Source organism: Bombina bombina, chromosome 7, assembly GCF_027579735.1.
Source record: "Bombina bombina isolate aBomBom1 chromosome 7, aBomBom1.pri, whole genome shotgun sequence".
Classification (NCBI taxonomy): domain Eukaryota; kingdom Metazoa; phylum Chordata; class Amphibia; order Anura; family Bombinatoridae; genus Bombina; species Bombina bombina.
Window position 1 is genome coordinate 112,554,034 of NC_069505.1, and position 15,277 is coordinate 112,569,310.

At 38.8% G+C, this 15,277-nt stretch overlaps 1 protein-coding gene across 1 annotated transcript in view; it reads left to right on the plus strand.

The window, feature by feature from the left end:
* CSRP3 (cysteine and glycine rich protein 3) overlaps positions 1-15,277 on the plus strand; it is a 99,153-nt gene that overhangs the window by 25,448 nt on the left and 58,428 nt on the right. The gene's annotated exons all lie outside the window — the stretch shown is intronic.

A 15,277-nucleotide genomic window follows, 5' to 3' on the forward strand; every position in this document is an offset into this window, starting at 1 on the left:
TGTAATACAAGCCCTAAATATTTAATGGATTCTACCTCTTTAAAAGTATTAATAGATAAGCTTAAAGGAGATTTGCCGACAATCATCAATTCACTTTTCCCGGTATTAACCTTATAACCTGAGAACGAGCTAAACTCTTCCAAAAGTTGGATCAAAATTGGAATGGAATGCTGTAGATTCTTTAAAAAAAGTAAAATATCATCTGCATATAATAATATATTCAAGCAAGAAGTACCCAAGGGGATTCCAGTAAGGTACTTTCTCACTTGAATTGCAAATGGTTCTAGTGCCACATTAAACAGTAGCGGAGATAGGGGACATCCTTGTCGTGTACCCCGCTGCATGAAGATTTTGGAAGAGATAGTACCGTTTACCACTAGGTGAGATATAGGATTAGAATATATTTTATGAATGCATTTTATAAAATTCCCTTTAATGCCGAATTTTCCTAGTGATGTGAATAGATGTTCCCATACTATGGAGTCAAAAGCTTTAACTGCGTCTAGTGTTAAGACTGCCATATCATATCTTCTATTTGGCTGCTCCTGATTCCAAGCATAGTCTAGGAAAGTTGTTAGTTTACGTATATTCTTGGTTGAATTTCTGTTGGTCATGAACCCCGTTTGGTCCGGATGAATGAGTTTCTGTAAACACTGAGAAAATCTATTGGCTAAAATAGCTGTTAGAATCTTATAATCGGTATTTAAGACCGATATTGGTCTATAAGATGCCGGGTCCTCTGCATCTTTATCTTTCTTTAATATAAGGGAGATATTAGCCATTGTAAAATAAGCAGAAATCGGCATGCTTTCTGTATAATATTTATTATAAAGCAATTCTAATACTGGTACTAACTCTTCCTTTAAACACTTATAGAATTCAGATGGAAATCCATCAGGGCCAGCTGCTTTATTGCCTTTCAGTTTATCAATAGCTTTGTCAATTTCTTCTTTAGTTATAGGTTCATTTAATGCCATCAAATCCTCAGCTGAAATTTGTGGAGTCACTATTTTAGCCCAGAATCTCTCTTGCCTATCCATGTCTATCTCTACTGTGGAATATAACCTCTGGTAGTACGAAGCCAGACTTTCGCAAATTTTCTCAGTTTCAAAATATCTATTCTCATTATCTTTAATGACGGATATGAAATTTTTCTTCTTTCTACATTTAGTGAGACTAGCTAGAAATTTAGCTGACCTACCATGGAATCCCCTATAGAGACGATTTAATCTAATTTCCTCAACTAGCAGTTTTTGTTTTAAGAAAAGATCGCGTTCTTTTCTAGTAACAGCATAATTGTCCCAATTTTGGTGTGAGGGATCCCGTTGTACCCGAATATACATCTCCTGTACACTTGTTGCCAGCATGACTTCCCTGGCTTTAATCTTTTTTGACCGAACATTTAGATAAGCAACGATCTCCCCTCTCAGCACGGCTTTAGCCGCTTCCCAAAAAGTTTCAATTTTATTTCTATATTCTGCATTATTCGCCGCGTATTCTTGCCATTTTACTAGTAACCATGCACAGAATCTAGGTTCAGAGCATAGAAAACGGGGAAAAGAAAATACCATATTCTGAGAGTTACATTTATTCGAAAGAAAAACTGTTAAAGATATTATTGCATGGTCCGATATCAGGACCTCTCCAATATCGGGCTTGACTTGCCGAATGGACAGTGGCTCGGAGATCAGGAATAGGTCAATCCTGGAAAATGTTCTATGTGCTCGAGATTCACATGTGTACCTAAGACTATCAGGGTTTTGGATCCGCCATATGTCTATCAGTTTTAATTTATTACAGAATTTCTTAAAATACTTTGCACTGTATCTATTACTAACTATATTTCTTTGCGAGAACCGATCTAAAGCTGGATTTAACGTCATATTAAAGTCTCCGCAAATTACTAAGTTTTGATTTTTGTAAGGAAATACCTTATTTTGAATTTTTTCCCAAAATTTCACTGATAGTCTATTTGGCGCATATATGTTGCAGATTACAAACTTGATGTCATTAATTACTATTTGAAGTAGAATATATCTTGCTTGACTATCAATCTCAGTCTTAATTATTTTATAATCTAGCTTTTTATGTAATAGTATGACTAATCCACATTTTTTTATTGAACTTCTAGTAGATATTACTTCTCCCACCCATTTGATCTTAAATTTAGCTGCTTCTGTTTCATTTAAATGGGTTTCTTGAAGACAAACCACATCAGGCTGTTTTTTACCTAGGGTTTTAATCACTAGTTTACGTTTTACTGGGGATGATACCCCCCCCACATTCCAGGACAACATCCTAACATTCCCTGTCATTCTTGTTTAATATCAGCCATCTTCCCTTATTCCATCTCAAGCGAATACACAGGGAAAGAGGAGTGGGAGAGGAAAAAAAAAAAAAAAAAAAAAGAAAGAAAAAAGAAACAAACCTCATAAAATAACTAAACCAAACAAAATCAGACCAATTAGGAATCCTAATTCTATACATCGACCTGGATGATCAACCACTTCTAATACAATCTATATATTTCATTACTATCCCATCGATTTTAAGAATTCAGTAATCTCTGTTACTTCATTGAATACTCGTCTACTGCCTTTATCATCTATTACAACTCTGGCCGGGTACATCAGCCATGCATTTATTCCCTTGTTTATCAATTGAGTGCAGAATGGCGCCATTGCCTTCCTCCTAGCAGAAGTTTCGCTGGAGAAATCCTGAAACAACAAAATCTTGTTGTTCCCGAATATCACCGGCTCGTTTTTCTTTTTCTTAAAAAGGTTCAGTAATTCTATTTTATTTTGGAATTTCAGGAGTCTGAAAATGATCATTCTTGGTCTGACTGCCCCACTATCCATATTTCTTCTGGGGCCAGTTCTATGCGCCCTTTCAACAACCAAAGGTAGCAAATGTGCTGGCATACCCAGAGCCTGTGGCAAGGTCATTGAAGTGAATGTCATAAGATCCTCAAACTCCGGAAGCTCCAGAAGGCCAATGATTCTAATGTTATTGCGCCTGGAGCGATCTTCCAGATCCTCCAGGCGCAATTGCATATTGTTTAATTTATCTTCATGTTTTTTTAAGATTCCTTGGTGTATGTTAGTCTGATCCTCTACTACGGAGAGCCTTTCCTCAGCCTCCACTAACCTGATAGAGAACTGTTTAACTTCTGAAGTGAGTGTTACAATATCAGAAGAGATTACTTCTAACTCTTTCTTAATGGAGTCAAACTGGGGTGAGAAAATAGCTGATAGTTGACCAATTAAGGCCTGAGTATCTATAACTGAATGACTTATGTCTGATACCATATCTGGACTAATGTCGGCTGACTTGGTTTTTTTATCTTTCGATTTTGCTGGCATTTTCGGGGAATTAGAACTTGTTTGCGTGATAAATTTTTCCATTGATAATAAGAGAAAAAAAAGGAAGAATACAAAAAAGTGTGAAACACTCTCGAATTAGTGAGAAGAAGAAAAACCACTACAAACAGACAGTGGGAATCCTTAACGTGAAAAAAACAAAAAATAAGTGAATTTAGTATATAGTGAAGTGCTTGGATATATAGAACCAAAGTTGTTTTATATTACTAATAGAAGACTAGTTTATGTCCTCTTTAGAAAAGAACAAGATATTGCACATTTGTGCAAAAAAATAGGAAAAATTGTATAACAAATAATATTAAATTTGTTTTAGTGTGTACTAAGGTGTACGACGTGTTAGCGTGTGTAAGAGGAAAAACTGTTTTAATTTACTAGGAGAAAGCCAGCCTATAACATAATCGGCAGAAAGAAAGCAATCACCAAGCCAAAAAAGAAAAGACTGCAAATGAACAACTTGCAACAAATATAGTGTAGCCCAAAACTCAAATGACATGGCAGCCACAATTCACAAGAACCAATGTTTCAGTCATTACACTTTGACCCAGTTAGAACCTTTCTTATCGTTTTTAAGGGGATTCTTGTTAGAAAAATATTTAATTAGGTTTGTTTAATAGGAGTCGACTGTTGCTTAACACTTTTGCTTGGAGAGGTTTTTTACCCCTTGACTAACTAATATTCTATTTACCTCTTTATATCTTCAGTTAATATTGGGTCTATTGTTAGATGTACACTTGAATAGCTGAAAATAATAATGATAGAATCACATCAACCTCCTCCAGCTAATATATAACCCCTAGTCTGCTAAAACATAAATTTCTAAACCCAAGTGTTAGATCTCTAACTTGGCATTGCAACATTTTAGAGAAAGATACATGTAATATGACATTTTAATAAACTCTAAATCCACAGCCTCAGAGAGAAAGACACTTCTTGTCCCTGGCGATTCATCTTATTCAAACTGATTTGTCCATAAACCCCTTGGAAATAGCCTCAGCCTCTAAAGTTGTTTCCTTGGATCTTTTCTTTATCCAGCCATAGGGCTAATAGACCACAGATAACAAAATTAAGGGGGTTCACACACTCAGCGACTATTACAGCGTCTAATTCTGCCCCCAGTTCAATGAACTTCTGTTGTATAGTAACCACTGGTAAAAAAAAAGTTAGTGTAATCAATTTACAACTGAGCTTTCTTCATAGACACAAATGTTCCCCAAAACTTGATATGCTGAAAAAAGTCTTGTTGAAGATGAGATGAATTGCCCAGTACCTCCTTAAGACAAGTCTCCAAATCGCAAATGATATTACAGAACAGGGGCGACTCGGCAAATTCTGCTCAAATAACACAATGACAATGTGTAGCCAGAGAGCCGTCTCGTCAAGCCAGGAATCAGCAACTTCTCACTGTACCCTTAAATAATAGTGCTCTCTTGTAGAACCGCTGAGCCTCTTCTTTTAGCAAAAAATCTCTAATATAGCAGAGATGCTTTAATCAGCAACGGGCTTAGATAACGCCAGAAGATAACAACGTGCAAACCTCTTATGCAAATATAAAAAGCCCGTGAGGGAGTCTGACCTGATATAGATGTAAATCTTCGCTCTCCGCTACATCGCTCTTTGCTGGTTCTGGATGGTGCGGCTGTATATCCAGGTGACCACAGCGCTCCCGGTCTTTTCCAACAGCTTGTCTCCGGATTCCCCCAGGCGATGTCTAAGGATGTACCCGGGTCCGACAGGTCCACTTCACCTTCTCAGGGAGTCTTATTGTACTCGTACATCAGGCACCGGGACTGTTGGGAGACCTTATCTAGTTGCTGCAGACCACAGCCGTTCAGGACGGCACCTTTCCTGGTTTACTTCGACACCCAACCTGACATAAATGTGAATCTTCGTTCTCCGCTACAGCACTCTTTGCCGGCTCTGGATGGTGCGGCTGTAAATACAGGTGACCGCGGCGCTCCCGGGTTTTCAAACAGCTTGTCTCCGGATTCCCCCGGGCGATATCTAAGAAATATACCCCGGTACCACCAGTCCACTTCACCTTCTCAGGGAGTCTTGTTGTACTTGTGCACCATACACCGGGACTTTTGGGAGACCTTATCCAGCCGCTGCAGACCTCAGCCGTTCAGAATAGCTCCTTTCCTCACTTACTTAAACACCGGTCGGTAACTCCCTCTTAGTAATAGTAGCTTGTAGGGAAAGTTTAAGATTTGTACTGCGGTTCAGTCGTAGCCATGACGGCTAGAGTAGACTTCGAACTCTCGAGCAGGTTGAAACCCTGCAGAGTGCCACGCTCAGAAACCTCGGCGAGCTTTTCCCAGGTAAGTGGCAGAGAGCGGGGAGCTGATAGTAGGGCGTCCTCTCACAACACCTGCATGCAGGTACACTGCAAAACTCCTCCCCCAACGGAAGTCGGAACTTGTCAACCTTATCTCTTCTATACCCCACTAGGAGTGTAATTTCTTCTGCTGGCTGTGTTTACACAGTTAATCTGTAGCTTGGACCTAAGGCCATAAACTTTCAGAATAGGTGGGTATACCACAGGCTAAATCAGCTATTTAAATGACAATATAAGGGTAAAGGAAATATGTGTATACAATTTAATACACTCCAGCAGGTAGAGTGGATCACTGGGAACAAATTAAAGGTGAGCAAGTTTTTTAGTAAACTGTCCCTTTAAGGGATTCCTTGGAACATTGGACAGAAAAGCTTTATTCTGGGAGGCTTATTCTGAATCCTATTTGATAACCCTGGTAAACTATATTCAGAACCCAGGGATCTGGAACAGGCTGAAACCAAGCCTCCTGAAAAAGGCATAGCCTGCCCCCTACCAGAGCCACTGGATTGGGGGGGAGCACCTTCATGCAGACTTGGAAGAAGAAGTGTATTTTTTATCTTGCTTGGGCCTGTTCCAATCAGCCCTAGACCTCCAGACTAGCACAGAGGTGCTTTGTTTCTGAACTTTCTGTTCCTTGTTCTGAAAAAATGAAAAAAAAAAAAACAATTGAAAGCTTTAGATTTCTCCTTGGACTTCTTGTCTTGGGGAAGAAAAGCATAATTTATGTAAGAACTTACCTGATAAATTCATTTCTTTCATATTGGCAAGAGTCCATGAGCTAGTGACGTATGGGATATACAATCCTACCAGGAGGGGCAAAGTTTCCCAAACCTCAAAATGCCTATAAATACACCCCTCACCACACCCACAATTCAGTTTAACAAATAGCCAAGCAGTGGGGTGATAAAGAAAGGAGTAGAAAGCATCAACAAAAGAAATTTGGAAATAATTGTGCTTTATACAAAAAATCATAACCACCATAAAAAAGGGTGGGCCTCATGGACTCTTGCCAATATGAAAGAAATGAATTTATCAGGTAAGTTCTTACATAAATTATGCTTTCTTTCATGTAATTGGCAAGAGTCCGTGAGCTAGTGACGTATGGGATAGCAATACCCAAGATGTGGATCTCCACTGAAGAGTCACTAGAGAGGGAGGGAATAAAATAAAAACAGCCATTTTCCGCTGAAAAAATTAATCCACAACCCAAAAAAATAAGTTTATTTTCATAATTGAAAGAAAAAAAATTAAATCAAAAGCAGAAGAATCAAACTGAAACAGCTGCCTGATGAACTTTTCTACCAAAAACTGCTTCCGAAGAAGCAAATACATCAAAACGGTAGAATTTAGTAAATGTATGCAAAGAGGATCAAGTTGCCACTTTGCAAATCTGATCAACTGAAGCTTCATTCTTAAAAGCCAACGAAGAGGAGACTGTTAAGAAAAAGCAACAAGAAAGAGGCGCCAATGGTGCAGGTCAATGGAGATTTTTGGTCTAGCAAACATGTGCGAACACTAGGTACTCACAATATGAGAAGGCACTCAGTTGTGCCGGTGGACACAGGCTGGGTTTTAACAGCAATCCAGCTGGCTGAACTGGGAGGCAGCTCTCTATCAGCATCCAGTGGAAGGAAATCTAAAAAGTAAAAGCAGGAATAGAGGCGCCAATGGTGCAGGTAAATGGTGGTACAGGTATCACTAATAGCCCAGTGTACACAGGGTACTCACATTTATGGAAGGCACTCACTTGTACCTATAGAGACAGGCTGGATTTTAGCAGCAATCCAGCTAGCTGATCCAGGGTGAGCTGGCTGGTTCGTGGGTGTGTAGAATGTTGGTACTCTAAAGTAGCATAGCAGGGCGGTACCATATATAACACTGAGAGTGGATTTATATAAAATAAATGAATTTATTTAAAACATATAAAAAGGTTTACCACTCAAAGAATATAATTGGTACATCAGGAATACATGCGACGCGTTTCTCAGTAAAAAACTGTTTCCTCAGGCATGTTTTTACACAGATATTTACTCCTTATATAGGGCTATGCTACTAAACAACACCCACAGCCCACCCCCAACAATTGACATGACACAGACCAATCAGTGTCCCTCATTCAAAATGTTTCCACCCCTGGGGTGATATGAGCACCTAAATACTTGGAGAGGGATGTATTTACTTGTAAAATATATAGACGCCCTTGCTGCTTCTTAAATTTTGTATATATGTGTGTAAATATTTCGTAGTGGCATGGTATTTTAGTGGCCGATATTTGATGGTAACTAATGTTCTTCAATACTGTGTTCTAATTGGATGTCCCGGCCGTCAATCATCATGTATTAGTCGGACCTGTGCTACTTGTTTCTGATTTGTCTATTTAGCCGTCAATACTGTGTTCTAATTGGATGTCCCAGCCGTCAATCATCATGTATTAGTCGAACCTGTGCTACTCGCTTATGATTCGTCTATGTAGCCGTCAGTCAAAGATTCTGGTCACTTGTTGCTAGTAAGTGTAGTGTCCAATGGATAGGCTAATTTCAGGCGTGCCCCCATTTTGCTGTCCTTAATAGTACACTACAGTGTGCGCCCATCGAGGGAATCTTATTGGTTACTGCGTAGTGTTTGTAACCGGTGTATCCCATTGGTTCTAATGCAGGTTGTTATATTGAACAGGGATCATTATTGGTCAGCTGGTAATGTCAACAAAGAGCCCTATTGGTCAGCGGGTAATGTCAACAAAGGGCCCTATTGGTTAGTGCCCCGGAAAATATCGGTATCTACAAAATGATATTGTTAGATCTGTGAATGGATCTGAATATATATAAATGCAAATAGAGTGAATAATCTAATGATCAACGTTATTTAAGCAGTGATCGTATAAATAAATAGCGCAATAAATTTGCTGAAGTTAAGTTAATTTAATAAGTGATATGTGTGTGTAAAAAAAAGGAAGAAAAGACTAAGTGAAAATATTTTTTGGCACATTATTTGTGCATCCATAACATCGATGAATACCGATGGCTGTAATTGAGGTATAAGTGATGCGTGAACCTCATAATCATATATGTATAGTCACCATTTAATTCATAAAACGCCTACAATCAGATTAGAATCTATGTGATGTAAAGACCCTTAGTGGGTTGTGCTAGTGTAATTAAATCTTACATATGAAGATGCTAGTGTTCTATTAAAAGGTAATAATGTGTAAATGAAAGTGATCATTTTTGTATGAATATAGTGCACCAATAGGAGCCTATTGTTTGGTCAGTGAAACATAAACACTGTAAGTGTAAATTATATTAATATGATACATTTGTCAGATCACACGTATCCAGTCTATGAGTCATGAGGTATATTAATATAATACATTTATCCAATCTAAACAGGGGCTACACCCAAATATCTCAGGTGTCAAGTCTGTGGGTCTGAGGGCTCTAAGTCTACTGAGATGACCCCCTATCTCGGGCGATCTCCCCTACAGCAGGGTGGAAAAACTGGTTGTTGGTACTACACTATTTCTATCTTTATTATGATAGATGTAAAATGACCCTCTACCCTAATATTAAACAAATGCCATAGAATCTATAACTTCATTTAGCCCTGTGGGGAAGAGTGTTTGGAATTTAAAAATCCAGTATGTTTCCCTTTGTCTCAGACGCGTGAATCTATTATAATGATGACTGTTGGGGATACTCTCCAAAGGTGTAATGCTGAATTGGCATTTGCCTATCCTACTTTTAATGCAATAGTGCCTTGATACACTATGTTTGGGTGAACGTTTGATTATGTTCCGTTTGTGTTCCCCCCACCTTAGTCGTATCTTCCTAGAGGTGCGTCCAATGTACTGGACCCCACATGCACAAGTGAGTGCATAGATTACATACCCAGAGTTACATGTCAAATGTTCTCTGATCTGGTGTTCTTCCCCTGTTGCATGTGATATTATGGATTTTCTTCCGTGTGTGATGGACTTACACATATGGCACCGTGTGTGTCCACATCTATAAGTTCCAATATTGTTATTAGTATTCCCATTTATATGATCGTAGCTTCTAGGCCCTTTTCTATTGCATTTAAAGTGTTTCTTTGTCATAACTACCTTACTAGGTGCTAATTTTTGTTTCAAGGTTGGCGCCCTCCTATACACTATCTTAGGTAAGGGGGCCAGCACTTTTTTTAGTACGGGGTCTCTAAGCAAAATGTGCCAATGTTTCTTTATAATTCTATTAACTGCTTTAAAGTTGGAATTATATTGTGTGACGAATAGAGGTTGTCCCTGATGGCCTGTGTTTTCTGTCCCTTTTTTTGTCTTGCAGGATAATAGCGAATTTCTGTCTATGGATCTTGCTCTGTTGTAGCCATATTCTATTAGGCCCTTAGGATAGCCTTTTTCCCTAAATCTGTCCTTCAATATAACAGACTGTTCATCATACATATTAATAGAACTACAATTACGCCTAATGCGGCAAAATTGACTGTAAGGAATATTAGTTTTCCAGTTGTTGTAGTGGTTACTGGAATAATGAAGGAAATTATTACAGTCTACTGACTTGAAGTAAGTAGAAGTGCAAACAGTACCATTGGGCCCCCACGAAAGCAATAGATCCAAAAATTCTATTGATTGTATCTGTATATTGGATGTGAAATCTATACCCATAGTGTTGTTATTTAGGAAGTTTACAAATTCTTGCGCTTCTCCAATAGAGCCTTCAAAAATAAATAATAGATCATCTATGTAACGGCCATAGAACACCAGATTGCCCCTCCACTTTGTGTTGTAGATGTAAGTTTCTTCGAAAATCCCCATGAAGAGATTGGCAAAGCTAGGGGCAAATCTGGTGCCCATGGCCGTTCCCTTTGTCTGTAAGTAAAACTGATCCAAAAATTGAAAGTAGTTATGTTTAAGTATGAAATCTATTAAAGTAATAAGATATTCTTTTTGTTTATCAGGCATGTATATGTCTCTATTCAAAAAAATCGAGGTCGTTTTTAACCCCCATTCATGTGAGATATTGGAATATAAGGCTCCTACATCGCAGGATAGCCATATATAGTTGTTTTTATACTGTATATTTACAAGTTTTTGTAACAGATCTGTAGTGTCTTTAATGAATGAAGGGAGGTGTTGGACATATTTTTGCAAGAACGTGTCTACGTATTCGCTTAGCCTATCAGTTATGCTGTTAATGCCCGCTATAATTGGACGTCCCGGTGGTTTAAGGGCATCTTTATGCAATTTTGGGAGATGGTAGTAGTAGGGTATACTAGGGTGGTCTGGAATTAAGTATCTTTTTTCTTTCTTGCTTAGAATACCCATTTTACTACCATCCTCCAAAATTTGAACAAGTTTTTTTGAAAATATTGATGTAGGGTCCTGGGCTAATTTCCTATAGTAATTGGTATCATGAATTATACGTTCTGCTTCTCCAGTGTAATCAGAATAATTCTGGATAACCAGAGCCCCACCCTTATCGGCCTGTCGGATGACAATGTTTTTGTCACCCATCAGACGTCTAAGGGCTTTCTCCTCATTTGGCCAGATTCTCTTATTGCCACTGATATGTTTGGGAATAGTCTCCCAATCATCCAATACCAATTGCTGAAAAAGATCTATGTATGAAACATCTTCTCCACGAAGTGGAGACTGATCTAGTAGAATGAGCTGTAATTCTCTGAGGCGGGGCCTGACCCGACTTCAAATAAGCTTGATGAATCAAAAAATTTCAACCAAGAAGGCAAGGAAATAGCAGAATCCTTCTGACCTTTCCTAGGACCAGAAAATAAAACAAATAGACTGGAAGTCTTCCTGAAATCTTTAGTAGCTTCCACATAATATTTCAAAGCTGTTACCACATCCAAAGAATGTAAGGATCTTTCAAAATAATTCTTAGGATTAGGACATAAGGAAGGAACAACAATCTCTCTATTAATGTTGTTAGAATTCACAACTTTAGGTAAAAATTGAAAAGAAGTCCGCAAAACTGCCTTATCCTGATGAAAAATCAGAAAAGGAGACTCACAAGAAAGAGCAGATAGCTCAGAAACGCTTCTAGCAGAAGAGATGGCCAAAAGGAACAACACTTTCCAAGAAAGTAGTTTAATGTCCAAATAATGCATAGGTTTAAATGGAGGATCCCGTAAAGCCTTCAGAACCAAATTAAGACTCCAAGGAGGAGAAATTGATTTAATGACAGGCTTAATACGACCTAAAGCCTGTACAAAACAGTGTATATCAGGAAGTATAGCAATCTTTCTGTGAAATAAAACAGAAAGAGTGGAGATTTGTCCTTTCAAGGAACTTGCAGACAAACCCTTATCCAAACCATCCTGAAGAAACTGTAAAATTCTAGGAATTCTAAAAGAATGCCAGGAGAATTTATGAGAAGAACACCATGAAATGTAAGTCTTCCAAACTCTATAATAAATCTTTCTAGAGACAGATTTATGAGCTTGTAACATAGTATTAATCACTGAGTCAGAGATCCTGATGGAAAAACGGACCTTGAGATAGTAGGTCTGGCCGTAACGGAAGTGGCCAAGGCAGGCAACTGGACATCCAAACCAGATCTGCATACCAAAACCTGTGTGGCCATGCTGGCGCCACCAGCAACACAAATGATTGTTCCATGATGATTTTGGAAATCACTCTTGGAAGGAGAACTAGAGGCGGGAAGATGTAAGCAGGATGATAACAGCAAGGAAGTGTCAGCGCATCCACTGCTTCCGTCTGAACATCCCTGGACCTGGACAGGTATCTGGGAAGTTTCCTGTTTAGATGAGAGGCCATGGGATCTATCTCTGGAAGACCACACATCTAAACAATCTGAGAAAATACATCTGGATGGAGAGACCACTCCCCTGGATGTAAAGTCTGGCGGCTGAGATAATCCGCCTCCCAATTGTCTACATCTGGGATATGTACCGCAGAGATTAGACAGGAGCTGGATTCCGCCCAAGCAAGTATCCGAGATACTTCTTTCATAGCTTGGGGACTGTGAGTCCCACCCTGATGATTGACATATGCCACTGTTGTGATATTGTCTGAAAACAAATGAACGGTTCTCTCTTTAACAGAGGCCAAAACTGAAGAGCTCTGAGAATTGCACGGAGTTCTAAAATATTTATTGGTAATCTCGCCTCTTGAGATTTCCAAACCCCTTGTGCTGTCAGAGATCCCCAAACAGCTCCCCAACCTGAAAGACTCGCATCTGTTGTGATCACAGTCCAGGTTGGCCGAACAAAAGAAGCCCCTTGAACTAAACAATGGTGATCTATCCACCATGTCAGAGAGTGTCGTACATTGGGATTTAAGGATATTAATTGTGATATCTTTGTATAATCCCTGCACCATTGGTTCAGCATACAAAGCTGTAGAGGTCTCATGTGAAAACGAGCAAAGGGGATCGCGTCCGATGCTGCCGTCATGAGACCTAAAACTTCCATGCACATAGCCACTGAAGGGAATGACTGAAACTGAAGGTGTCGGCAGGCTGCAACCAATTTTAAACGTCTCTTGTCTGTTAGAGACAGAGTCATGGAGACTGAATCTATCTGGAAGCCTAAAAAGGTGACCCTTGTCTGAGGAATCAAGAAATGCTTTGGTAACTTGATCCTCCAACCATGTATCCGAAGAAACAACACTAGTTGATTCATGTGAGATTCTGCAGTACATAAAGACTGAGCTAGTACCAAGATATCGTCCAAATAAGGAAACACCGCAATACCCTGTTCTCTGATTACAGAGAGTAGAGCACCCAGAACCTTTGAGAAGATTCTTGGAGCTGTTGCTAAACCAAATGGAAGAGCAACAAATTGGTAATGCTTGTTTAGAAAAGAGAATCTCAGAAACTGATAATGTTCTGGATGAATCGGAATATGAGGTATGCATCCTGCAAGTCTATTGTGGACATATAATGTCCTTGCTGAAAAAAAGGCAGAATAGTCCTTATAGTCACCATCTTGAAAGTTGGTACTCTTACATAACGATTCAAAATTTTCCGATCCAGAACTGGTCTGAATAAATTTTCCTTTTTTGGGACAATGAATAGATTTGAATAAAACCCCAAACCTTGTTCCTGAAGAGGAACTGGCACGATTACCCCTGAAGACTCCAGGTCTGAAACACACTTCAGGAAGCCTGAGCTTTTACTGGATTTGCTGGGATACGTGAGAGAAAAAATCTTCTCACAGGAGGTCTTACTCTGAATCCTATTCGATACCCTTGAGAGACAATGCTCTGAATCCATTGATTTTGGACAGATTTTATCCAAATATCCTTGAAAAACCTTAATCTGCTCCCTACCAGCTGAGCTGGAATGAGGGCCGCACCTTCATGCGGAGTTAGGGGCTGACTTTGGTTTCCTAAATGGCTTGGATTAGGTGCTATATATAGGTGCTATATAAGGGATTGAATGTTAGCACTCTATAGCACAGACATCCCAACTCTCCCTGAAGTGACATTCCTATTAAATACAGTGTCAGTGTCAATGTCTGAGGAAGGATCTTCTGTATCAGATAGATCCTCATCAGAAGAGGACAAATTATTATGTTGTTGGTCATTTGAAATTTAATCAACTAAATAAGAAGTTTTAAAAGACCTTTTACGTTTACAAGAAGGTGGAAATGCAGATAAAGCCTTCAAGATAGAATCAAAAACAAATTCTTTACAATTTACAGGTATATCATGCACATTAGAAGTTGAAGGAACTGCAACTGGCAATGTACTATTATTGATGGATACACTATCTGCATGTAAAAGTTTATCATGACAACTATTACAAATGACATTCGGTGAAATAATATCAACAATTTTACAACAAATGCACTTAGCTTTGGTAGAACCGATGTCAGGCAGCAATGTTCCAGCAGAAGCTTCTGAGGCAGGATCAGATTGAGACATCTTGCAAAATGTAAGAGAAAAAACAACATATAAAGCAAAATGATCTATTTCCTTATATGACAGTTTCAGGAATGGGAAAAAATGCAAATAGCATAGGCTTCTGATAGAGAAAAAAGCAAGAGGCAAACATCAATGGGGTATTGAAATAATGAAAAAGTTTGGCGCCAAGTATGACGCACAAACGTAAAGTAAACTTTTTTGGTGCCAAAAATAACAGGAAACAAAATACTCGTGTCACTAATGACGCAACCGTGTGAAAGGTCTCGGCGTCAAGTATGACGCCGGAAATGACGAAGTTGCGTCATAGACGTATTTTTCCATGCCAAAAATATTTTTGCGCCAAGAATGACGCAATAAAGTTTAGCATTTGACGCACACGCAGGCCTAATGCCGCCCGCAATTTTCAAGAAGTAGTCAATTGAAAAAAAGACTAAACCCCAGGTAAGAAATTTTTTTCTTTAAAAGATGTTTATATTTCCCAAATATGAAACTGACAGTCTGCAGAAGGAAATACATGAACCTGACTCATGGCAAATATAATTACAATACATATATTTAGAACTTTATATAAATGCATAAAGTGTCAAACCATAGCTGAGGTGTCTTAAGTAATAAAAAAGATACTTACCAAAAGACACCCATCCACATATAGCAGATAGCCAA